At 45.6% G+C, this 25,707-nt stretch overlaps 1 protein-coding gene across 1 annotated transcript in view; it reads left to right on the top strand.

The window, feature by feature from the left end:
• DEXI (Dexi homolog) overlaps positions 1 to 22,080 on the top strand; it is a 186,747-nt gene extending 164,667 nt beyond the window's left edge. Inside the window, exon 4 of the transcript XR_014970163.1 lies at positions 21,063 to 22,080. The gene's annotated coding sequence lies outside the window, so the exon portion shown is untranslated. The remainder of the gene's footprint in view (positions 1 to 21,062) is intronic.
• Positions 22,081 to 25,707: the final 3,627 nt, after the last annotated feature.

The following is a 25,707-nucleotide window of genomic DNA, read 5'->3' as shown; positions in this document are numbered from 1 at the left end:
CGCTCTAGCCGGAGGCTAGAGCGCTAACTGTAACATCCCTCTATAACTCGGTCCTTGACAACAGTTCAAACATTATTTCGCAGCGTCACTTACTTGGCACACAAAGTCTCTCAACCGGCTGCTGGGCCTGGGGTTCTCTCTCAGCACATACCTCGAGGTCCCCCGAGGGGCCGGGGTTTGGGTTGTTGGTGTTGCCCTATGCCCTGGTTCACCATCCGGACACTCGGTCTCATTCGGGTCTGATCTGGGGGCGCCCTGGGGGACGGGAATGGGTATGCTGGCTGGGAGGGCCCCGGGGTCGTGTTCTTCTTCAACCTCCGTGGTTCCATAGTCGTCCACGGGGCTCCTCACCACTTTGAACCACGATATGTTCCGGGTGACCAGTTCTCCTCCTCGTCGTGCCGTCACCATGGTTCCTTGCCGGTCGACCACTCTCCAGTGGCCCTTTTCGTATCTTGTCTTGAATTTTCCCCCGGGCCGTCGTTCTCTTAGAATTACTGTATCTCCGGCTTGGACCTCTCTGGGCGCGGCTCTCCGCGCCTTACTGACTTTGTGGTTTCGCTCTTGGCACCTCTGGAACACCCTCTCCTCGTCGAAGGGCGGGGCTGTCCAGCCTGGAGCGACTGGTAGCCCATCTCTCCGAGTTCCATTGAACATCAAAGTCCATGGTGCTTGACGAGTTGAGCAGTGGGGGGTGCTGCGATACTCTCCCAGAAACCGCTGCAATTCTCGCTCAGGGTGTAGCTGCTCGGACACAGCGATGCGCAGCGTTTTATTGATGTTGCGCATGAGCCGCTCTACCTCTCCATTGGCTTGTGGCCACTGAGGGGTGATGCGCCGATGGCGGATGCCGTGTGCTTTTAGGAATTCTTCGAATTCGTGTCCTTGGAACGGGGGCCCGTTGTCGCTCCGCAGTTCTTTTGGGCACCCGAATATTCCAAACACCTTTTCCAGGGCTGGGCCTACGTGCGTGAAGGCGGTGGACGGCAACGCTTCGGCTATCGGGTACTTCGAGTAGCTGTCGATGATCGGGGACACGTCAGGGCAGCCACCATGTCCAAATGACCTTCGACCTCCTCTTCTTCATCCATTGGCGTAGGCTTGCTACTGGTCTCGGGGTGCCGGGATAGGAAGTCTGCCGGATTTCTGGATCCTGGCCCCTGGTGGTACTGTTGGAGGTTGATAGCCCATCGCTCTATCCGTGGAAGCGGGTGGGGCGCTGTCCCTCGGAAGAGTGGTACTAGCGGTTGATGGTCTGTCACTACTGTGAACGGGTGCCCGCACACATACAGGTGGAAGTGGCGGCAGCTCCATCGGATTGCCAGAGCTTCACGCTCGATTTGTGAGTAGCGTTTCTCCGTGTCCGTTAGGGCCTTGCTGGCGTACGCTAGAGCTGCCCACTGCCCTGGTCCTTGCTCTTGCGTCAGGACCGCTCCTAGCCCTACGGGACTGGCGTCCACTAAGATCTCGGTTCTCTTGCCCGGGTCAAAGTAGACCAGTGTGGTCTGGTCTAGGAGAGCTTCCTTGATTGCTTGGAATGCTGTCTCTTCTGTGACTGTCCATTGCCACATCACATCTGTCTTGGTGAGGTGTCTGAGAGGTTCGGCAAGGGTGGCCAGGTTCAGGATAAACCGTCCACAGTAAGTGGCCATACCCAGAAAGCTGCGGACCGCCGCCACTGATGCTGGGGCCGCTTTGATGGCGTGTGACTTCCGGGGGTCCACTTGGATGCCTTCCTTGGTGAAGACATAGCCGAAGAATACGATTGTTTGCTGAAACAGCTGGCACTTATCTCGGTGTAGGGTGACGCCATGTTCCTGCAGACGTGACAGTGTGGCCCGGACGTGCTTGTAATGTTCATCCACCGTCTTGGAGTATATGAGGATATCGTCGCTCACGTTTAAGACACCAGGCAGGCCGAGCAGAATGTCTTTGATGGTGTTTTGGAAAATGTCTGCTGCCGATGAGATTCCGAAATTTAGCCGCTTGTATCGTCTCAATCCCAGATACGTGCTAAATGTGGTGATGTATCGGCTCTCTGTCGCTAAGGTGAGCTGGTGGTATCCGGCGTTTAAGTCTAATTTTGAAAACCATCGCGCTCCGTTTAGATCGGATACGATATCATCCATGGTAGGCGTGATATGCCTTTCCCGTTTGATGGCCTTATTTGGGAGGCGCATATCAATGCACAGCCGGATCTTCCCTGGCTGGCGGGGTTTCTCAGCGATCACCATTGGCGATACCCATGGTGTGGGTCCTGTAACCTTCTCGATTACTCCCTGTTCCTCTAGCCTCTGGAGCTCTTCCTCTACCAACGGGCGTAGGTGGAACGGTATCCGCCTGTGTCGGAGGGCTGTTGGTGTTACTGAGAGGTCAATGTGGAGGCGTATTGGCGGCCTTTTGATCTTCCCCAGCCCTGAAAATAGGCTTTTGAATGTCTCCAGCAGGTCTTCGACTTGTTTGTCCAGGACTTTCGAGAGGAACACAATTAGTCCTAGATCCTCCGCAGCGTGTCCGCTGAGTAGTGTGTCTACTTCTTGGTCTATGACGTGGATGTCAATGACAATTTCTGACTTTTCTGAGCGCACTGCTACTGTCATCTTGCCTTTCAGAGGTAGCGGCGTGTCGCTCCCGTAGGCGTAGATTTTGGCCTTGGAGTGTTGGAGTTCCGGTCTTGGACTGAGACGGTTGTATTGCTGTACGCACATCACCGTTACGGACGCGCCTGTGTCAATCACTGCGTTTACTTCTGACCCAGCTACGAGTATGTAAAATGAGGAACAGAAGCCTAATGTACGTGGTGACAGGGCAAACCCTCAACGACGTGGTCATTCACTCACCCTGGGTAGCGAACCCCATCACATGGGATTTTCATCCCAAAGAAAAAATCTCAAACTCTCAGGGGGCGGCAGGCCCCTCAACGAGAGGTAAGAGCTTAATGCTGTTTATATTATGCACTGAAAAGTGGACTAAATCCACATATGAACTGGGTGTGAGTGGGGGTTGCAGTGCTGATGAAATAGTAGTGCAATAGGAGTGTGTTAAAACTAGTTACGGGACGGCCAGGAGGACTCTCTTGGACACCGCCGTACCGATGCTAGATTAAAAGGAGTGAAGGCCCCACTAATCCAATGTAATCAGTGGAGCAATGTATAAGATAGTGGTCAACATGTTTCAGCCGTGGCGCCTAACTAGGCTCGGCTTTCATCAGGACCTGGTAAGCTACTGCAAAAATGAAAAAACGTGACAAAGGATATAGAGGACACCCTCAAGTTGCTTGTAGGGTGCGCGTCTCCTCAATGATACATACATCACCTAGACAAAAAAGAGACTCAGTGTAAGAATGTAGGACATAATTGCTCAGTAATAACAGGTGTGAATGTGTAAACTGAAAGCAAGCACCACTCACCCGTATAAACTGGGTGGAAAATGGACCTCCACCTGGCAACCGCTCAGGAAGGAACACCGCTCTGAAAAAAAGATGTAAGACTGCTGAAGAAAGAGTAGCTTACATGTCATGAGCGAGTGTGAAAAGTGTGAGTGGGTCATCTAAAAACGAGGGAGACTGACAAAAGCGGTATGTGCACAAAATGCTGATATAAGCAAAGATCATCGTTTGTCAACAAGAAGAAGCGGAGTTGAAAACGTGACCAGTACTGTTTAATGGGTCAGAGCAGTAAGAAATTGAACATGTCTGTACAAAAGTAAATCAATGTCAAGGAGTATTCCCAAAAACATCGCTCGAAGGTGGAGGATTAGTCACCTTCATAAAAATGTGAAAGAAATGGAAGGGGGGCCGTTTAAGCCCAGCGAGCAAAAATCCTACCTCTCCGTCGGGGAACCGGGCTGGAATGAGCCTGCAGCCGGAGGTCCCGCGGGGTTAGACGGAGGCGGATTAAGAAAAGATGTGTCAGCAAAAAATGGACCAATCAGGGGACAGGTTACTCATGCTATCATGAGGGAGAACCAATCGGAAGTGCTGAGCCACCCGTATGGCAGTAACCTTGGAAACTGGAATGCAGCTGACAGGTTACGGGTAACGCTGTCAGAAATTCAAAGGTATGAGCGCCACAATTAATTAGGGAGATAAGGTGGTGGCGCTCTTTGACAAGAAATGCGGAGACGCACTGGTTAAAACAACGCTGACTCTCAAAGCGCGTGTCGCTCCGTAGTAAACAAATCGCTGAGAAGGGTACGAACTGTTATGAGACATTGGCTCTTGCAGCGCGGTTAGTTAAAGGAGCACTATGTTCACCGGGAAGTAAATCGCGAGTGAAATATAAAGCTGCAGGTAGTTACACATCAGCAGGAGATGTATGTGCCGGTGTACGGAAGCCGTGCAGAGCAAATGCAAAGAATGTGTATCGTAACGATAGGTTAGTATAGATGCTTGATGGGAGATGCCCATGAACACGGTGTGAAGCATGGGTCAGAAGGTGAGATGGTAGGATCAAGCCATGTGTGTTACAAAGATAGCCAAGGAATATCGTCGTTCAGTCCCTGAACGTGTGTCTTCAATTTATACACCCACCTCTGCTCACGTTTGAATAGAAAAGAAGAGCTATCTGTAAGATGTGGTGGTATATAGGGTTTATCAAGGACTGTCCAGTGTAGGTCATTGGGAGCATGATTGACCTCTAAAAAATGGTTGGTAAGTTTGGTAGAGGAACGACCACACCGTATCGTGCTCTTATGTTCCAAAATGCGAGTTTTAATACGGCGGGTGGTCATTCCAATATATCTCAGCCCGCATGGGCAGGTTATCAGATAGATCAAATTTGAGCTGTTGCAATTACTGTGGCTTCTAAGAGTCCACGGTCTGCCAGTGCCAATGTCAATTTCTTTGGTCACGGAGGTGTGGCTGCATGCCGCACAAGAACCACATGGATAGTGGCCCACAACTGGAGGGAGACCCCACAGAGTTTGTTGGGTGCATCTTTGGTTGGTGCGTGGGCGGGTGTGTACCAACTCGTCTCTGATGTTGCTGCTGCGTTTGAACGCAAAGAGGGGTCTAGGCAGCCCTACCTCGCCTATGTTCAGAATTTTCCAATTAGATAGAATGATTTTCTTGAGTTGGTTGGAAAATTGACAATAGGTGTGCACACAAGTGAGTCTGTTCTCAGATGTCCTGGGGATCTTAGGTGCCAAAAGAGCCTCCCGATTGTTATTCGCGGCTCATTTGGACGCTCTGCGGATCAAATGTTTGGGATAGTCTATGGCCAGTAATTGTCTAGATAAATTGCTGGCATGTTCCTTGTACTTGTCAGTTGAGGAACAGTTCCGTTTGAGGCGCAGAAACTGGCCAAAGGGCAGATTATCACGCAGAGCTCGTGGGTGAAAGCTATCATACTTCAAAAGGGCATTCACCGCCATGGGTTTTTTGTATAGCTCAGTACTCAAGCGGCCATCAGACGGGGTTATCAAAATGTCGAGGAATGGTAGATGAGTCTTAGAGTACTCACAGGTGAAGTTCAAAAAGGGGTCGCAGTTGTTGAGCCAGTTCTTGAAAGCCAAAAGTGAGGAAAGAGGTCCCTGCCAAAGTGCGAACACGTCGTCTATATACCTCTTCCATATCTTGATGTGATTTCTGTATGGATTGTTGGTATTAAGCACATGTTGTTCCTCAAAAACATGAACATACAAATTTGCCAGGCTGGGAGCAAAAATGCTCCCCATTGAAGTGCCTGACACTTGCAAAAACAACTGTTCTTCAAATTGAAAGAAGTTCTCTTTCATGGCGAGCTTTGCACACGACATGATAAATGAACAGGAGTGATGGAGTCTGGTGGATTAGCCAGCAGGAGAGATTCGATGACAGCTAAAGTCTCATCCTGCGGGATGCATGTGTACAATGACTCTACATCAAATGAGACTAGGAATTCTGTAGCACAATCAAAAGACAAGTCTTCAAGTAGGATCAGAATATCCTTAGTGTCCTTAAGGTACGTTGGCATTTTGGCCACAAAAGGGCGAAGGAAGTGGTCTGCAAAAGCCGACAGTGGTTCCAATAGGGACCCTAGTCCTGAAATTATGGGGCGGCCAGGGGGAGGATTCACATTCTTATGTACCTTGGGTAGGATATAGAAATAAGGTACAGTGGAAGTGGTGTTGACCAAATATTGAGCTTCATTAGAAGTGATCCAACCATTGGTGCTGGCTTCATTCACTAAGATCTGAATGGTCTTAAGTAAGCGTGTGGTGGGATCTTGAGCAAGGGGTTGATAGAAGTTGGTGTTGCCCAACTGTCTCAAGCATTCAGAGCGATAAGCGGTGGTGTCCATGATGACAGTGGCACCACCCTTGTCAGCTGGCTTGATCATTATGGAATCATCAGAGGTCAGGGAGCGCAAAGCTAGGCGCTCTAATTTGGTAAGGTTTTGGTATTGACGGTTTTCTGAGACACAGGAGGAGGATATCTGTGAGGTCACTGCTTTTTCAAACGTGAGTACCTGTGGAGGGACTTGACTAGGCAAAGGATTAAAGGTGGATTTAACACGTAGGCCCGTGTTCAAGTCATGGTCATTCAAAGAGGTACTGGGTTCTGCACGAAAAAAGAAATTCAAGCGAATCTTTCTGAAAAAATGAGCGAGTTCGTGGTTTATGGAGAACATATCTCCTTTAAAGGAAGGAACAAATCCTAATCCTTTATTCAGGAGGGACTTTTCATCCTGTGTGAGAACTCTGCTGGATAAGTTGATGACTAGGTTGTGCTCGTACTCGTGCTCGGGACGGATGGAGTGTCCCTCGAGCTCGATGATGGAGTTCCTTGTTGTTGGTCTGACCAATGGACTTGGTTCCGTCTCCTTCCCCTTGACCTTCCTCGGCCAAACCCTAAAAAAGGCTGGTTGGTATACATCTGTGGAGGAGGGGGATAGGGACAGGGTTGTCCGAAGGGAGGGGGTTGTCCAAATGGAGGAAAGGGGGGGTAGTTGTAAGCGGCAGGGGGCCACCATTGAGAAGGATACATAGGGTTAGGTGCGCCTCTCAGGTTTCTCCTATTGCCTCCACCTCTCCTTTTATTTCCTCTCAGTGAGGAATCTTCGCCCGAAGCAGTGTCTGACCCACTCGACCAGTCATCACTGCCTGATGTAGAGTAGTTGGACCCATACCTACGGCCCTGTCGGTTGAGTTGAGGAGGCACGTAGTCAGCACTAGTGTATGGGTACACTTTCTCCAGTGAAAAACGTGCCAAATCTTTTTTGAATTTGGTAATCTTGGTCATCAATACCGAGTCCTTGAATTCTTTATTGTGTTTATTGGATTCCTCTTGCTGTTTCTTGAATAGTGCACCAGTGAGTGTCACTTTAATTTGTGATTCCAAGGCCTGGATCTCAATTAACACCGCATCGGCAACTCGTTTGACAGTGCTTATGATAAGGATTAGCCAATCTCTGGTGCACTTCCACGCTATTAGGGACCAATCATTGAGAAAAGTTTTGTCGTCCAGGAACAGTCTGGGAGCGTTTGTCACAATGAGTCCCGTAGGGGCACAATTGGCTCTCACTTCCCGGTGAACATAGTGCTCCTTTAACTAACCGCGCTGCAAGAGCCAATGTCTCATAACAGTTCGTACCCTTCTCAGCGATTTGTTTACTACGGAGCGACACGCGCTTTGAGAGTCAGCGTTGTTTTAACCAGTGCGTCTCCGCATTTCTTGTCAAAGAGCGCCACCACCTTATCTCCCTAATTAATTGTGGCGCTCATACCTTTGAATTTCTGACAGCGTTACCCGTAACCTGTCAGCTGCATTCCAGTTTCCAAGGTTACTGCCATACGGGTGGCTCAGCACTTCCGATTGGTTCTCCCTCATGATAGCATGAGTAACCTGTCCCCTGATTGGTCCATTTTTTGCTGACACATCTTTTCTTAATCCGCCTCCGTCTAACCCCGCGGGACCTCCGGCTGCAGGCTCATTCCAGCCCGGTTCCCCGACGGAGAGGTAGGATTTTTGCTCGCTGGGCTTAAACGGCCCCCCTTCCATTTCTTTCACATTTTTATGAAGGTGACTAATCCTCCACCTTCGAGCGATGTTTTTGGGAATACTCCTTGACATTGATTTACTTTTGTACAGACATGTTCAATTTCTTACTGCTCTGACCCATTAAACAGTACTGGTCACGTTTTCAACTCCGCTTCTTCTTGTTGACAAACGATGATCTTTGCTTATATCAGCATTTTGTGCACATACCGCTTTTGTCAGTCTCCCTCGTTTTTAGATGACCCACTCACACTTTTCACACTCGCTCATGACATGTAAGCTACTCTTTCTTCAGCAGTCTTACATCTTTTTTTCAGAGCGGTGTTCCTTCCTGAGCGGTTGCCAGGTGGAGGTCCATTTTCCACCCAGTTTATACGGGTGAGTGGTGCTTGCTTTCAGTTTACACATTCACACCTGTTATTACTGAGCAATTATGTCCTACATTCTTACACTGAGTCTCTTTTTTGTCTAGGTGATGTATGTATCATTGAGGAGACGCGCACCCTACAAGCAACTTGAGGGTGTCCTCTATATCCTTTGTCACGTTTTTTCATTTTTGCAGTAGCTTACCAGGTCCTGATGAAAGCCGAGCCTAGTTAGGCGCCACGGCTGAAACATGTTGACCACTATCTTATACATTGCTCCACTGATTACATTGGATTAGTGGGGCCTTCACTCCTTTTAATCTAGCATCGGTACGGCGGTGTCCAAGAGAGTCCTCCTGGCCGTCCCGTAACTAGTTTTAACACACTCCTATTGCACTACTATTTCATCAGCACTGCAACCCCCACTCACACCCAGTTCATATGTGGATTTAGTCCACTTTTCAGTGCATAATATAAACAGCATTAAGCTCTTACCTCTCGTTGAGGGGCCTGCCGCCCCCTGAGAGTTTGAGATTTTTTCTTTGGGATGAAAATCCCATGTGATGGGGTTTGTTACCCAGGGTGAGTGAATGACCACGTCGTTGAGGGTTTGCCCTGTCACCACGTACATTAGGCTTCTGTTCCTCATTTTACACACCACCTTTTCTCGTTGCCATTTTAGACCTCAGGATTTTTCTGTGTCATAAGTACTTTGTTGGGGGATCCAATCCTGTGTGGTCTTTAAACATGCTCCCTCCGACCCTCCGGTATCTAACCGTTTTGTAACTAGCCAGCTACGAGTATGTCACATCGTGGCTGGGGTCGCCTAGTGCTCTTTAGGGCTTCCCCATCATCGTCAGAGTCTGTGTCAGAGTCTTGGTAGTCTCTGGTCTTCTCACTTCTTGACTTTGGCTGTGACGGCAGCGATGTGTGCGACAGTTGCCTCACCATCTTCCTCAGCGGCCTGTCCCGTCTATTCCCGCTTTTCTGCGTCTTCCTCCGGCAGACAGACGCAAAATGGTTATCAATTCCACAGTTCGTGCATGTCTTTCCTCTCGCTGGGCATGCTTTGATTGGGTGGTCTTCATACCCGCAGTAGCCACACTGCCTGGCTTGTGCTGGGGGTCGCCGGTCACGGGGTCTCTGTGGCCTTTCCTTCGCTCGCACCACATCCGTCTTCTCGGTTTTCCCCTCAACGCTCTTGTCTGTTCCTTTTACCAAGGCCTGGTCCATTTCTTCAGCTCTCGCCGCTGATAGATCATGTGTCCTGGCTAGGACGAGGATATCATTCATCGGGATGTTAGGTTGACGGAGTATTAATCCTCGTAGCGTCTTGCTCCAAATTCCCAGTATCAGCTGTGCCCTGATTTCTTCCTTGGCCCTGTCTCCTACGAGGTGGGTGTCTGCGAGGGCTCTTAGCCTCGTGTGGAAAGCATCCACAGACTCACCTTTGCGCTGCTTTGCTTGGCGGAATTTAAAATGCTCGTAGTCTGGATTGACCTGTGGGTCAAAGTGCGCGTTCAAGGCCGCCACCGCCGCCTTGTAGTCGTCGGGGTTCCCCGTGTTCGGCAGGTGTTTGAATAGGAGATATACTTCTTCCCCTGTGTAGTGTAGGAGAAGGGACCTTTTCACCGCCCCATCCGTCTCCCTGGATCCGATAAAGTAGTTTTCCAGTCTGCCTAGCCAGGTCTGCCATCGCGGCGCAGCTGTCGTGGGGTCAGCGGCTTCGCTGAATGGGGGTAGCACCCCTGAAGGGGGGTGATGAAGCAGCACCCTCGCTGGGTCGGGCTGTTCAATGTCGCTCATGGTGGCGCGGGACCACGTGCCTGCTGCGTCAGCAACAGTGCGCTGTGCGCCACTGGTCCTTGGTGCCTCTTTTCAGGCTGCTTCGCCCCGTTCCACTGCCGGGTGGCCCTACCTGCAGGGTGTGTCGCACTGTGGCCCGTAGTGGGGGTCCCCACGAAGGTATTGTGTCTTCTTGGCTCCGCAGCCAGGGGACGTGCCGATCAGCTATTTCCCCGCTTGAAAGGAGGGCAGGGGCCCACCCTCGTCGGCAGTGTTCCGTTGCACACCTCTGCTCGACAGTAAGGGGGCGGGCCGAGTGGTGTTATCGGGGCCCCGCGCGCGCAGCACTTAAATAATAGACAGACGCGGTATTGTGGTTGGGTGCGAACTGCCGAGAGTTCGCCCGCCCGCCCCTTTATTTATATATACGCGCTCACGTCCGTCGACGTGAGCGCAAGTCGCGCAATGCCAATCGCGCTCTAGCCAGAGGCTAGAGCGCTAACTGTAACACAACGAACTGCAAAAAGAGAGAGGAGCAGTCAGTGAGAGAGGGGAAGATGAGAGACAGAGGGGAACCAGCCATGCAATGGAAATAGTTGTAGCAGCCTCTTCTCTCAATAAAAGTAAGTGATCCTTTATGCCAACATGCATCTTTCTAGCCTTATTTTCTTTTTAACACAGGGAAGTTATTGAGGTTTTTGAAATCTTAATTATCCGGTCCCCCCCAAAAACATCGACTATAGCCATAGGCGCGACTAGAGCCAATTTTTTTGGGGGGGGGATAATTCCTAAAGCAATCAGCAGAGTGGAGCTGCAGGGACTCTAAGAAGGCGTGAAAACACAACAAAGCCTCCTTAACAAGTACATGGTCTTTTAAAGACCTGTGAAGTGCTCGGGTGTGGCTGTGTGTGTGTCTGGGGAAGCTATCTCACCCCGGGCTGACACACACGATTGGGGGGGGGGGGGGCTGAAGCCCTTTCAGCACAATGGACGTTGTGCGCCTGACTGTAGCCCACTTTCCTAAAGGTAACTTTTTTCAGAGGCTCGGTGCGGCCGTGTGCCAAGCAGAAAGTAGAGAGTGTTTTTGTTTAGGAAACGCTTTCTTAAACAAAACAAAGTGGCAAATAGGTTCTCTCTTTTTAAAAAAAAAAGCCATACGCTTCCCTTTAGTATATGTATGGGGGAATATTACCTCAACCCCAATGAATGGGGTGCCAGCTTTTCCTCCTGCAGCTGGTGCACATTTCCTGGCCAATTACTGTAACCGTAGCAAACACATTTATTTTTCCCGCATCTAGCCCTTCGTATTTAGGTTTCCAACGGTTGCACTGTATACTTGTGTGATCGGAGCACACATGCGGGCTCAGCCCAGCCCCACCTTTGTGGGACACACTTGCACGGTAATAGGAAGGCACAGAGACAAGTAATGTCTGCGTTAGCATCAATATCGTTAAAAAAAATCAAAGCTTCTCAGATGGTGCACTTGCATACCTGGTCATTGCTCGTATTTTTCCAGTATGCAGTCTGCCCTTGGGCAGTCTGGGTCACCTCTCTATTATGATATGTTCCTGAAAAAACAGGCAGTCTGACTTATTATCAGTTTAGTAAGCCAGTTTATCATCACCAAATTCTTGATCACACCCAGCCATTGAAATACCCGTAGTGCTTGACTCCAAAACAACCATGCGATGGTGTGGCACATTATGTTATACTGTTTTTATAGTATTGTCATTTCTGCATTTGAAGCAGACGTTTCATCAAGCGGAGCTGCACGTAAGTTGTGGGGTCTGGTGATGTTTGCACAATACATTACATTTAAAGAGATTACTCATTGGGCTCGCTTGTACCTTCCCTGCCTCCAATGCTTGATGCACGCATTATGGTTTGGGTCAGTGGCGTGCCAGCCTTCCACAACAGCAACCTGCTGATTCATGGGCCTACTAAAATCAACATAAAAAGAACTTAAAGAATTGTTGATGTACATGGTGATCATTAAACAAGATCAGAGTGTTTATACAAGGTGAATCGTAATACATATAAAACATCAAAAGCAAATAAAAAATACAAGCATCATATTGGGAGAGTTTTTCTAACCCATGTACATTTTTTGTTGTGTTTTTACTTTTGACCTGGGAGCTGGATGTTGTGTACCACAATGTCCCCAGTGCTAGGGGAGTCCACATAGGCACCAGGCCTGCACAGGGCAATTAAAAATAAATGGTTTTAAGATCCTGCCAGCCTACAAAGCGTGTGGCATTATGGTATCGACATAAGGCCACTGATGGTTCTGACAAATCATTTTCATTGAACCTGCTATGAGGAATGTTTCACGAAGAAAGCCATTGACCAGACAACAAAACCAACTTAGTGAATGACCTTCTTAACTACCAATAATCACTATCAGTCTAGTGTTTGATTTCTTTCATTTTTTAATGCCATTCCTTTAGTTCCCTCTTTTTTCCCCATTTTTCTCTTTCCGAGTCACTTTAAGGACAAAGGGGCTCAAGCCCCTCTCCCTTTTTCTTGTCTTTACGTATTTTCTTGTCTTGGGTGATGTTTCCTCTCCTTCCCCTTAAAACCCTCTTTTTGTCTCCCCCCAGCCTCTCCTCTTCAAGTCCCCTTTGAGTCTGACCTCCTCGCCCCCTGAGATTCCTGCTGCTCTCTCTTCTTTCCTCTCCAAGGCTCCTCCCTCTCTTTCTGTACTTACCTTCGCTCCTTTCCTCTTTTCTTTTCTGCTCCATGATCCTCTGCACATCTCTTGTACAACCCCCTCGTGCTGTTGTCAGCAACACCCAGGAATAGCAAGCTAACGGTTACCATTATTCCAAAAATCCATACAGGGCAGGGCAGGGCACATGGAAAACGTAAAGGGTTATCAGTTCCTCTTTTTTATTCTCAATGGCATATACGTGAAAAGTGTCACTGTATGCCTAGAGATCTCTGTCGCTAGGGGATCTTGTTTCCAGATCTTTAATGCCTTCACACACCTTTTTTAGGGGTGTCATGCTTCATCATCGGGCGCTCCTCGTCGGACCGGCGCTGCAATGTCCGACGGGTCTGGTGGCTACTTTAGCGGAGTTCTTTTGATCTGTGAGAAGCCGTATGTGAAGTATGTTCTTATGGACATTCAATACTATGTGTGTGATTAATGTGACTAAGTGATAGTAAAAAAGATCTCCAGGTCTGTAGAGAGAATTTATTCAGTACTAGAACTGGGTCTCAGATAAAAACAGTGGTGCCAACAACAGGACTTAAGGTACCTAGGTGGCAGTTCAAGTGTCATAGGTCAACATGTTTCGTGTCAGAAATGCTCCAAAATTGAGCGACACTTCTTCAGGACCTCAGGTGAGTAGTGACCTAACATGGAAAGTCACAAGGGGTAGACCTCCTCAATAGGGGGTATCATAAATTCACAGGTAAATTCCTGTAGGAGGCATAGTCCAACCTTTCCACCTCAATGTTGCAAAAGGTTATGCCGCAAGGGGGAGAGGGAACAGTCAGCCCAATAATTTATTCGGGTAGCCAACGTGTGTTCAGAGGGTCAGGTATCCTCTGTTCATGTCTCCCCCGCTTTCAAATGTGGGCAGGGCACAGTCATTCCTCTCCCAACAGCACTTCTATCCTCCGTCTACTGCACGCTGAATACGGCAGCCCACTATGTCTGTTGTCATCAAGGCCACTGGAATTGTGCGACGATTCTGATGCCGCTGCGTTTTTCACATAATTATATATTTGACACATAATTGCGGGAATCTCGTCTTGATGTTATTGAAAGCCTGTATGGCACTTTGTGTACCACACACTGGTTACATTATACACTGTGGGTACCATTTAAATGCCGTTCTTTTCCTTTCGGTTTGCTCTCCACTCTTTGGTACCCCACACCACTCATGGCTGCAGGTTACCAGCTGAGCTGCCCTGCTCTGAGATTGCTTCTCCCTGGGCAGTTCATCACCTTTGTTATGGTGGAGGTTTAATCCACAATTCCCCCTTCATGCCACCATCCCTCCTCCATGTTTCCTGCTGTCTTCATATCAAACATGTTAGTTGTAGAAACATGTGCCTGGGCACAGTGAGTTGCACCTGGCATCCTGGCTGAATAAACAATTTGCAGCGATGAATGGAAAGGGCTTTCTCTTTTTTTTTGTGCAGTTTTAACTTATGATTCATTTTCTCTTTCTAGAAGTCTGCTGTAACTCGAGTTTCATTCAAAGTGTTAATTATTGTCTACTAGTCAGTGTTTTTCATTTTTTAGAAATATTTGAACCCTTTCCGAACTCTGCCGGCGCTGGTGTGTGACACTGCCTCCAGGAGCGGCACAATCAGTGTGTTTGTAGCGTGGACCTCTCTCCACACGGCGCTCGGTCTGTACTGTGACCGAAAAGTCTATATTAGGTAAAAAGTCATTTTATTGACCGTAATGCTTCTGAACCAAAATCTTCACACTATTCTAATTTAGCAATATGTGTGTTCAAAACATTTGTCCACGTAACCGAAACCTTTCTTTTGCTCACTACATTTTGAGTTATTACTCTACATCATGGGCAACACCTGCCAACATATCATTAACTCATAAGGTTTACAAGCAGGATATTTCATTCAAACTTGTTTTATAAAACGAATTGCACATTAAATGTAAGATCAATGCTGTTGTCAACAATCAAATCGGTTACCTATTCAGATTCATGTATGAGAGTTTAAGCTTTTGCCATTGTGAAATGCCTTAAATGTATCTGTTTTCAAAACCAACACATAAATAAAAGGCATTGTCATTTACAATGCCAATAGCTCAAACTCTTGCAAATACGAGACCTATTGTATTGAAAATGCTTGTTAATTATGTAGGTGGGCAGCCAAACCACTCCAGATGGGTGGCAGCATGCCTCTTGAATGGTAAATTTCCCACCTTGTTGGCAGGGAAATTTCACCAAAAGTGCTCAGCAGACATGGCGGGTACACTTTCAGTAAAATCGTAGTGCCAGGCTTCCAGATAATAGTAGCCTGCTCAATATTGTTTTTGTATTTACTAAACAACTCACAAAGATGGTATTTTCTTCTTAATAAAATGCAAAAAGCAATGGCAATGACTAACACTAACCTGTCAATAGCGGTGAAAGGCATCAAATACAAGCAATGTGCCTTTAAATAAATGGAATGGGACACTCTGTGCTTGTATTTGATGGCTCTTACTGTACATAAAAGGGGAGAAAGGACGGTCCACTTTCTGTACAGGTAAGGAGAGGAATCTATTCTAGTTTGCCTGAGGGACAGGAGGCGCTATATGGTCGTTATCAATAACCTATATTCTACCTTAGTATAATGTTTTTTTCAATAGGACGGTCTAGATTTGATGCTTTGTAAGTACGCCTATAGAACCTTTGTGATGAAACATTGATAATTAACTAACTATTTGACAATGTGCACAGTCTTGGGATTTCACAATCCAGGAGAGACCTCCATGTAGGAAGCATGCTGTCCTTTCCACGGTGGTTCGGCGCTCATACAAGAGACAATTTCACGTGCAAGTTGAACTTGCATGTGCTCTATGACTCTGGGCCAATGCAGCTTTCTTGCCATACGCCTGCTCTTCCCACTTATTGTACAGTGTATGGGATGAGGAGAAGCAAATGAAACCGCGCCGACATCCGGTTCGTGCATGCCTTGCCATTCACCTCAGCACCTGACCTGGGTGAAGACCTACATTATACATCATTACTTGTGTACAAGGAGGAGCTTGATTGTGTGAAGATAATTTTTATTTAAGGCTTTTCTCTTACAATAGCCTAACATTATCCACTGTGGCGTAACACAAGATGATGAGCCCCTGCGGCAGACTGTGATAAGGGACCACTGAGTCTCGCATATTACACATATATCCATTGGCCTTGAGCTGAATGGGGGCCCCTTGAGGGTTGGAAGGGCTCTTGAAAAGTTATGGGGTCCCCCGTCGCAGGGCTACAGGGGTTTGCGTTACACCCCCGATCACCCATTAGAACAGGACGCCATGCATTAGAACAGGAAATGAGGTGGGAAGCTTCTGTCCATGTAGGGGTTGGCTCATCTTGTGGTGCTGTGGCTGAGCAGGGCACAAGCTTATACCATCAGTACACAAAGAAAGGATCAGTAGGGCAGCCATCCTCAACCATTGGTTGCTTATTAAGTATCATTCACATGTTCATCAGGCCACACTGCAGCCATTGTTTCGCGTGTCTGCTGTGAACAGAGTATATAGTTTTCACTGGGATAGACACTCTTTTTCATCACTAAAAATAAAATCCTTTCAGATGAATGTTTGGAGGAAAAAACAACATGGATGCTGCAGAAAGAGTGTGCTGTGTCGCTGCAGAAGCCCACAACCGGGTCTCTGGAAACACACTTTCCAGCTCCTTGCGATGATGAGGAGTATACCCCATTTTATTAGCGAACCAGAGGACTCAGCCCTCTTTAGATAAATAGATGTGTTCCTATACAAAAGTGTTTTATTTAGAGAGGCAGTTTTTAAAGGTTTTGTATGGGTGACAGACATTCCTCTTTTTTTTTGGAGCTTGGACAGAGAAGTGTTTCACAATTTGTACGGTCACTACCAACCAGCACATCGACCAGATCTTCTCTTGTTGGTGGTGAATGGCTACCAGCTTTTGCTTGGGTGGTCCCAGAATTGTGGAAAGGGTTTTAATAGTGCAGACTCAGACTGGTAAGGAGAGATGAACAGCTTATGAGGTTTTATTGACCACAGACAATGATGTAAATAGTATCCGTTAACGTACAGGGAGCCAACAAAGTCTGGACAGAAATGTGGTAATACAGTGGGGCTTATTGGTCCTTTATGCAAGCAAGGGAATCTCCCTGAACTGTTCTCTCATGCACCATGTACAAAATGGGCAAACTTGGACCCATGCTGTAGATGGTGCCCTAATGGGATACTTATTTGGACTCAAAGTCAGGACCTGGATACAGCCCTGTTTGGGGAAATATATATGGGTATTGAAGCCCTTAGGTGGATGCTAAGCTGCTGAATTGCCTTGTTGATTGGGTTTTCCAGTATACAACTGAAGGTCTTTAAAATAATTTTGCACCTCTTCTTTAAATAAAAATTGCACTGCCTGCATCCTTTCAGACAGTGTTGTTAGGATTGAATCCGGTCTAATATGATTACCTTGTTAGGCACAGATCACTCGGGTATGATGCTTACCTTTGCTGTGCTACAGGCATGGTGCAAATACGTTTTTTTTAGTTGGCATCTTTTGCACACTGCTATGTATTGGTTCTCAAGGTTGATGACCCTCAACATACTCATTAAGCCTGTGACTCCAAGTGGTAACTTAACTATCCAACCCTGGCAGGAATCCAGCATCGCTCACCACACAGGATTAATCTGGTGAAAATCACTCAAGAGTACACCTAGAGAAGGGCAAGCAATGTTATTTATTACCTGAATTAAGGGTTAGTTGCATGTAAAGACTTGCTGTACCTTTAAACTGACAAAATCTAGTGAAGCCGAAGGCGCTGTGCTGCTCTCTTCTGATGGGATGTCCTGGTGGATTGAAATTCTATTTATAATATGTCAGTAGTACATGATCAGGCACCACTGTGAAGAAGATGAGGCTGTAGCTTCCCAGTCTTCCTGATAAATTACAAATACTACATTCTGAGATCCACATGTCGGTTTCTGAGATGCCAAGCAGTGAAAAAATGAGTCTACTCTCTTCCCCTACTCTCTAACTTGGTAGGTGATTAAAGAGCTGCCTCTATTTAACTTTCTTGATAGAAAACGACCAGCAGAGGTCAGTAAAATACCAGAATCACTTAAGCATTCTCTAGATTCCAGTCCATAGAAATTGTCTTCCATGAGCACCCGTAGACAATAGTATTTTTTTTTCAAATCTTGTGTTTTCAGTGATATGACCACAAAGGCCCTTTTTTATATTAAAAACAGAGCTTTGGACTATACCATTTCCCGCTGAAAGGCAATATTTCTCTCCATGTGTTCCCATACATGGCGTGTCAAGCAGGTTGGTGCTTACTTTCCCTCCGTGTTACAGAACAGTAGATGTTTCAGCACCCAGGCTAATGTGCTGCATAGCTAAATACATATAAGGTCCCAAAGGCGAGACCGATTGCATTACAAATGCTTGTTATCATGTGTGGCAACTTAGGAGACTCGGATACTGGCAGCAACTGCAAGAGATTGTAAATACAGCAAAAAGGAGCTAGGGCTCCAAACTACAATACAACGGTGAGGGGAACTAGGAGGAAGGGTCCCAGCGAACGAGGAGGGAGAAGAAAAAGAAAAGTGCAGGATATGGAGGAATAGTGCAAACTACATCAACAGCAGAACTTCAGTGCTACCACAGAAACGTGCCAGGCAAGGGAAACATGGTGAGATGGCCATTTTTGCCACTGCTACTTAAAGTACTGTGGAAGTGTATTATTAGCCCGGATGTTGATTGTACCATGTGGAGGTTAGTGGCCTAGATTCGTATGTGTTTGGTAAACCTCCATCTCTCGCCCGCGCAAACACTCCAGTATCTCCCCTTAACGTTGTATTGATACCTATTGCAATGTTACTTGATATGTCCTGAGTGTGTGCAGCTTTCCTAATAGGGCCGTTGACCCAATTCCTCACCCGGAGGGGAAACCCCTTACGGATAATAGTACATTCCTTTACAGGGCTGAGAACTTGGTTTTAGGAATAAATATGGAAATCTATGGCACTCTTCTAGGTCTATCCAGGAAGCTGTCAAAGAGGTCTAGGATGCATATCATACTTTGTAATTATATTCCCAGACTGTACTAAATGCTAGCAAGGATGGATACAATTGATGCAGGTAATTAATTCATGCTTTATGTGTAGGTTCTCTCCAACTGCCTTCATTGCATTGCCCAGATGGGTCTTCCTCGTGGGTGGATGTCCCTAAAGTTTTGTTCATTGTTTTTGGATTCCAGATTTCTCCCATTTCTTTGCCTTTCTTAAAGTTGTTGTTGATACGACTATGCTGAAATATGCCAGGTTCTTAGGAGCTATTACCCTTATGGCATGGATGGCAGTCTTGCAGGCATTGCTGTCACCTTGAGGCCCACTGGTCAAGCAATGATTGGTTGACATTATCTTCTTAGGATGCTCTGTGTGAGCTTTTCAACTTAGGTACAGTAGCATATGTTTTTATTCAGAGTAACTTTCTGGTGGTGCTGTTATGTGCTCTGGATCAATTTGAAGGGCATCTGTTGTACCTAGCATTACCTTTATGCACGCCTATCTCACTTTTGGTTGTACTGAAACGTCAGTTACTCAGACTCTTACTTGCTCACGCTTTGCATGCTCTCCGCCAGTGCCAGCTTTTTATTCTGCCTGTGAGTGTTGGTGCATCACATCGCCTACCAGTGCTTGCTACTTACACGATCCAATAGTCCATGACCTCCATGCTGAAATTGAAGTCAGTTTTTTTGATTGTGATTTCAACTGTAAAATCTTGTGTTTCTAGTCCCACTTGCTTTTTATCCTCTCGCCTTTTATAAAATGATAGTTGTCAACTCTTCTCTCCTGCTCACTCTACCTTTCTCATTCCCTAACATTATTCTCACTCCATTATCTCACTCACCCTTTATTTATTAAATTGATTTCCTACGGCGGGCAGCACAGAATGGAGGTAGGGGGGCGGTAGGGGGGATTACGTGGGGGAAGCGGGTATAAAATAATAAAATAAGAAATAAAAACGTACCTTCTCGCTGCTTTCTCGCCGTGTCTCTCCTCTGCAGACCTCCCTCGCTCAACCGCAACAGGAAACACACCCAGGCTCCCAGTCAGCCAATCACAACGCTGCCTTAGCAGTGTTGGGATTAGTCTGAGCGCAGACGTTGACTGATATCCTAGGCATGTTCTCCACGCAGGCTGTAATGCAGCCTGCATAGAGAACATGCGAAGTGCACAAGACTGTTTTATGCGGCCCGAGAGAACCGGTCTAGCAGTCATTGCGCATTAGGAGGGTGCTACCACTGCTCCGCTGCCCCCTCATGCAAAGCTGCTGAAGAAGGAGAAAATAAAATGATAATAACGCAAGTGATTATAATTTTATTTTCCCTTTGTTTCACTGCAAAAAAGCAGTGGGGCGACGCTTTTCCGCTGTAGCGGAGGAGCCACCATGTCAATTTCATTATCTTCCTTGTTTTTCCTGTTTTTGCTCTGTCTCTAATCCATCCTTCTGTTTTCCTCTCACTCTCCATTCCTTGATCTGTTCTGCCTTTCAATCTTTTCTTCACTCCTTAATCCTTACCCTCCCAGGAGAGGCTCCCTAGCTTTACCCCTCATCTCTCCTCCACTCAGCTCCCACATTGCACAAGTCTCAGTTTACCAGCCAGAATGCCAAAAAAGAGAAAAGGTATGTAAGTGTGAGGGGAGAGTTGAATACGCGGGACAAGTGTCCAGAATCCAGTAGCAGAAGTGGATTGAGAAAAAAGAGAATCAGATAAGACAAGGATTCCAACATGTTTACTGTTTTGATGAACTTACCATATTTTTAAGGACGTGACTGCCTTGCAGGATGCATAATAATTGTAACAGTTATGTGAAAACTATAATCAATTAAAAGATTAATTAATACTACTAAATAATTCGCTAAGATGGAATCAATGAATTATCTCCTCACACAGAAATAGAACCAAATTTAAGATGAATTATGGGCCACCTATGTGCTTGTTTATAGGCCAGGAACAGATTTGCTAACTATTGGGTTTAATTTAACCAACATTTGCAAGAGAGGAGGTGACATCTCAGAAGAAAAGCACCTTTGAGGGTTAACTATTAAACGTCCTAGAATGGATATAGCTAGGTTATTTTATTGCATTTATGAACATCTTATTTATTATTGAAAGAAAAGTAAAAATAAATCTCCCTGAGGTATAACAATGATTGAACAATTGTATTTTCTTTCCTACAGGTTTCTGTGCTTCATGCATTGCCCTGACTTGGCTCTTGTATTAAAATGTGAAAAGGAAGTAATGATTAAAAGAGAAAATGAAAAAAAGAAAAGAGGCAAATATCCTCATATATTGCCATGGCTTGGTTTCCAACTGAAAATGTGGAGAAGAAAAGAAAAGGAAGCGACAGTTAAAATGATAATGAATATCAAATGATTCAAGGACATTTTGTGAACAAATTCTTCCAATATCTTTTGGGGGTTTGCTGGGTTCTTTTGACAGTATGCTTCTTCCTCCTCCAGACTTTCATGGACCACCACGTGAGATCTTCCTATAGTTCAAATGTATTTGTGCATAACAAAGGCCTTGTTGCCTATTGACATGTTTTGGTATAATTTACTTATTCAAAGAATTGTCATGCTAATATAACAAGTTTAGCCTGTGTGATTGTGATGGTAAACCATGCTATTTCATTCAGAGAATGCCTCAACCATCATACACTATGTCACAATTTTAATTTAACATTCAGTTTACCACAATTTATCGAGTTTTAAATTATTCATTGAACTCTTAGGTCAACCATAAAACATGCATGTACTTCAAGTGGATTAGGGTAATAAGTAAACAATGTACTTTTAGTATGCTACTTTTTACAAAGTATTGACTTGTTTGCTTAAATGCCAAAAGTTATTTAGCACAATTAAGAGCAATACATCAAAACTTACCTCCGTAAATAAATGATAAGGTGTATCAAAATATTGGGCCATACAGTTTTCATTTTTTTCATTTCAACTGTGGTTATGTTTGAGAAGTTCCATAAATTTTTTGTGGTGACCGTTTTCATTTGTGTGTGGATGTGCCTAGCATTACAGAAGGGCCATCACTACAACAACGTTTGTTGCGAAAAAAGAAAAATCGAGATCCCTTTGTACTTTTTTACTCTTGGCATGCAGCAGGATTTTGTGACCTTGTTGTTGCAGTTAGCTTGTCTGTATGTTTTTTTCTGAAGAAGAATTAAAAGTTTGTGGACTGTCAAAATATACCTATGGTGTTTGTATTGCTAGCTCAAGGCTACTGTAGTAAACATTCCCTTGGCTGCCAACGCAAGCTATGTTCCACTTTTCTTTGCACTAATATGCATGCATGGTTCCTTCAATTTCAGTGCTGATTAGAAATTTGCCTTCCAACAAAATATGGATAATATTTACATTTGTACATTTATCCTGTACCTTTCCCTACAGTCTTACATTACATCATAGGTTGGTGAAGATGTTATATTAGTTTGCAAATGACATTTTGAGGCAAAAAGGGCTATAAGACAGAATAATGCTAATTGTGAAAGGATATTTAATCATTTTGAGGGCCAGCCATGCCATTTAGGTGCTTAGTCCCAAATAATGGAGGCGGGGTGTGGCAGGGTATAACTCTGCGACAAGCACCAGAATTTTTGTTTCAAACATTTTAAATTGTTCCACCCATTTATTTCCCAATGTTTTTGTTGACAGACAATAGTAAATCCGTACACAGCTAAGTCATCGTGCTCATCCGGTGGGGCAAAGAACTCAGTATTGTACTTGCATTACTTCTACAGAAGAAGTTGTGAAATTCCCTCTTGAACAGATTATATATTGTTGTTAGAATACATATGTTATTAAGGTATACATTTATTAAACATACAATTTCTAGATGTGTAGCCACACTATAGGATATTAATGAACGCTTTTCATATTACGCTTATAAACCAGTTACAGTGCCCGTAACCAGGTGCATGGGGTGTCACCCCATCTCTTTAGCACAACTCTTGTTCTCTTTAGCAAACAACATATAATAGTTCGGAGTTTTTGAGGGTTATTATATCAACTCTAATTATATTTCAATTCAGGAAAAATATTGAATTTCTTCGTAGAGTAAAATATACAATATTAGAATTCAGATGCCAAAGCTAATACCATCGCTGTTCTAAAAGCCTCCTTTTTTCTTCATATATCAATACGTCTACCGTGCAGATCAAGCCCATCTGTGTAACCACACAGTGTGACGATAGCCAGTGCCTCTGTCCCATTCCCCTGGTTTACTTCTAACCTACATGTTGTTAGTGCAAGGTTTGTATTGGGTGTTGGAAAGTATGGCGTCTCACTTTCCTCCTGCTGGATCTGACTTGCAAAGTTAGTGCATTTTGACTAAAGTAGCTAGAAGCACACTGAACAAGTCCATGGAGCTAGGTTCCTTCCTACTTAGTTGAAAACCTTTTTTGTTAGACCACTTCTCAAGACGAAGAACCAATACCCAGCCGACACAGCACACTAGAGGCCTGATGGCCTGCTCCTAGGGAGGACCTGGCTTGGCAGTTTGGGCTGGACTGTTCCCATGAGGCACTGGGTCAAGACTGATTTGCATATGGCCAGGTCTAAACTGGGGTGGCATGGTGAGCAAAAGAATGATGGAGTTAACCCAGATCTCTTGACTGGGGGTGAATGTTTTGATTTGTTCTGCATTCCATCAATTGTGTGTCTTTTGCTTTCTCGCCCTAAGTTCACCAGGTATGCCCAGACGTGGGTCCTGGGCTCACTGTGCCACTGGAATCAAGCTACCCTGGCTGAAGAGGGGTGAAGCCCCGAACGCGGTCCTAAGATGCTTGTTTCCGGTCCAGGGAGGACCTGGCTTGGCAGTTCGGGCTGGACTGTTCCCACGAGGCACAGGGTCTAGACTGATTTGCATATGGCCAGGTCTAAACTGGGGTGGCATGGTGAGCAAAAGAATGATGGAGTTAACCCAGATCTCTTGACTGGGGGTGAATGTTTTGATTTGTTCTGCATTCCATCAATTGTGTGTCTTTTGCTTTCTCGCCCTAAGTTCACCAGGTATGCCCAGACGTGGGTCCTGGGCTCACTGTGCCACTGGAATCAAGCTATCCTGGCTGAAGAGGGGTGAAGCCCCGAACGCGGTCCTAAGATGCTTGTTTCCGGTCCAGGGAGGACCTGGCTTGGCAGTTCGGGCTGGACTGTTCCCATGAGGCACAGGGTCAAGACTGATTTGCATATGGCCAGGTCTAAACTGGTGTGGCATGGTGAGCAAAAGATTGATGGATTTAACCCAGATCTCGTGACTGGGGGTGAATGTTTTGATTCGTTCTGCATTCCGTCCATCAATTGTGTGTCTGTTGGAAAGTGTGGCGTCTCACTTTGCTCCTGTTGGATCTGACTTGCAAAGTTAGTGCATTTTGATTAAAGTAGCTAGAAGCACACTGAACAAGTCCAAGGAGCTAGGTTCCTTACTACTTAGTTGAAAACCTTTTTTGTTAGACCCCTTCTCAAGACGAGGAACCAATACCCAGCCGACACAGCACACTACAGGCTAATACCTGATGGCCTGCTCCTAGGTAAATTAGCATAAATAACAGTTTTTATTTAACTCTCCAATTTAGCTGCAGAACATAACTTGATTTTGGATCAACAATATGGATTCAGTCCAGGTATAGGCACAGAGGGAACCCCATGTATTCATAGGACCTAAAGCTCATAAGGAGAAAAAATGCAGTGGCCTCCCTAATATTTCTAAATCTATTGGTGGTATTTGACACTGTCCACCTTTAACTATATAGACCCCATAATCTCAGAAATGGATTTCTTCCTACTGCAAAGACAAGCAGAACTAAGTATTTTTACCACCTTTCATATGCGCCCCTCAGATGCTAACATTGTTGTGTTCATCTCTCTTATTCAACATCTACCTTACCCCTTAACAGACTTGGTCTAATCTTTTAACCTTACCTATTACAACTATGCTGAAAATATACAAATCATTCCAAAAATGGATGGCCTGGAACACTTCTGTACATCAAGGCTTGTCTGCTCACAAACGATTTATGGATGATGAGTAACCACCTAAACCCCAACACCACAAATACAAAGACCATGATCTGCATACAATGACACAAACACCAGCAAAATGACCTAATGAACTTGATGCCCCACCGGCTACACTAAGAGGTGCAGTGCCTGATGCAGTGTCAGTGTCCACCTACATACCCAGAGACAGGCCAACAATGCATTGAATACCGAAAGGCAAAATGTGCATTGTTGCTTGTGTCACTCAATAGCCAAATAAAATGCATGAACCCAAAAAATGAGTACTAACAGAATTGCTTTTAGATTAATTTTGCCACCTAACTTGGACATTTCGATGGTATGAATTGTTCACATATTAAAGGATGCTGCCAATGTCGGTGTGTTACTCTGAGGGATGCTCAATATACCAACTTTCCACCGATGTCACATGATATGCAGACATGCGCTCAATCTACCTGCTGTCACCATTTCTACATTGCCACACCAATTCTCACATTGCACCATTTAATCACAGATTGCTGTGTTTATTTCCTATTTGCTTCAGAAACCTGTCCTACTACTTCACGTTGCTCAAGAATATTTTCATTTCAGTTTCATTTTCCACATTCGCATTCCAGTTTCACATTATCTCTAGAAAATTGCTATGTCAGATATATATATATTTTTTTTGAAAACTTTATTTTTGCTTTTAAACAGTCACATAATAAAGCAATGTAACACCGCCAGCAGGGTCAAAATTCCAATCAGCATGAAGGGCATACAATCCGAAACATAAATGTGGCAAGCAGTATCCTTTGTGCAAGTATGAAAGCCCGTC

The sequence above is a fragment of the Triturus cristatus genome, chromosome 10 (genome assembly GCF_964204655.1).
Source record: "Triturus cristatus chromosome 10, aTriCri1.1, whole genome shotgun sequence".
In the NCBI taxonomy this organism is placed as follows: Eukaryota; Metazoa; Chordata; class Amphibia; order Caudata; family Salamandridae; genus Triturus; species Triturus cristatus.
This window is presented reverse-complemented; position numbering and strand designations above follow the sequence as displayed.